Raw genomic sequence first — 334 nt, forward strand, 5'->3', positions numbered from 1 at the left:
GCGTGTGACAGGGCTCCTCAGCACCCCCAGTCCCGCCGCTCTGCCCCCGTTCCCAGAGGACGCGGAGCCGGCCCTCCATTTTTATTTTCCGCCCGTTATTGCGGAGTTTGATCAACTCAACAGGCGCTTCCGTCCTGCTGGTACGCGGAAAAAAAAGGAATTGCTCTCCTGATCCCACCTATTTCGGCGTTCTCCTTTGCAGACCCCTCTCCCCCGTGCTGCGCGCTCGCCCCACACGGCCAGCGGGCCGACACCTGAGGGGCCCGGGCGTGCCGCACGCAGCTCCCCGGCCCGCGGGGCCCCCTCCGCCCGGCCCCGGCCCCAGCCCCGGCAC

Source organism: Passer montanus, unplaced genomic scaffold (assembly GCF_014805655.1).
Source record: "Passer montanus isolate IOZ18808 unplaced genomic scaffold, ASM1480565v1 scaffold4, whole genome shotgun sequence".
NCBI classification, from domain to species: Eukaryota; Metazoa; Chordata; class Aves; order Passeriformes; family Passeridae; genus Passer; species Passer montanus.